This window comes from Penaeus monodon, chromosome 30, assembly GCF_015228065.2.
Source record: "Penaeus monodon isolate SGIC_2016 chromosome 30, NSTDA_Pmon_1, whole genome shotgun sequence".
In the NCBI taxonomy this organism is placed as follows: domain Eukaryota; kingdom Metazoa; phylum Arthropoda; class Malacostraca; order Decapoda; family Penaeidae; genus Penaeus; species Penaeus monodon.
In genome coordinates this window covers 13,315,712-13,316,046 of record NC_051415.1, presented here as the reverse complement: position 1 = coordinate 13,316,046, position 335 = coordinate 13,315,712, and positions in this window count along the sequence as shown.

Sequence of the window (335 nt, the reverse complement as noted above, 5' to 3'; positions counted from 1 at the left end):
CCAAAACCGTGGGTTTCCCCTCCAATTCCCTCCCCCTGCTCTCCGGGCTTCCTTGTTCTTCCCCGGTTTTTTTGGGCTTACATTAAAATTCCTTTTAGCCGCCCCCAAAATTTATAATTTGTTTTTCTTTTCTTTTTTCCCATTTCCCCCTTATTCCTCTAATTTTTCCTTTTTTTTTTTTGGGCGTTGTTGTTGCGGCCTCTTTAAAAATTTTCCTCCTTTTCCCCAAAATTGATCAATTTCTTCTTTTCCTTCCTCTTTCCCCCTTCTTCCCTGTTTAAAGGCCCCCTTCCCCATTTTCGCCCCGCTCTCCTCCCCAAATTTTACCCCTATTT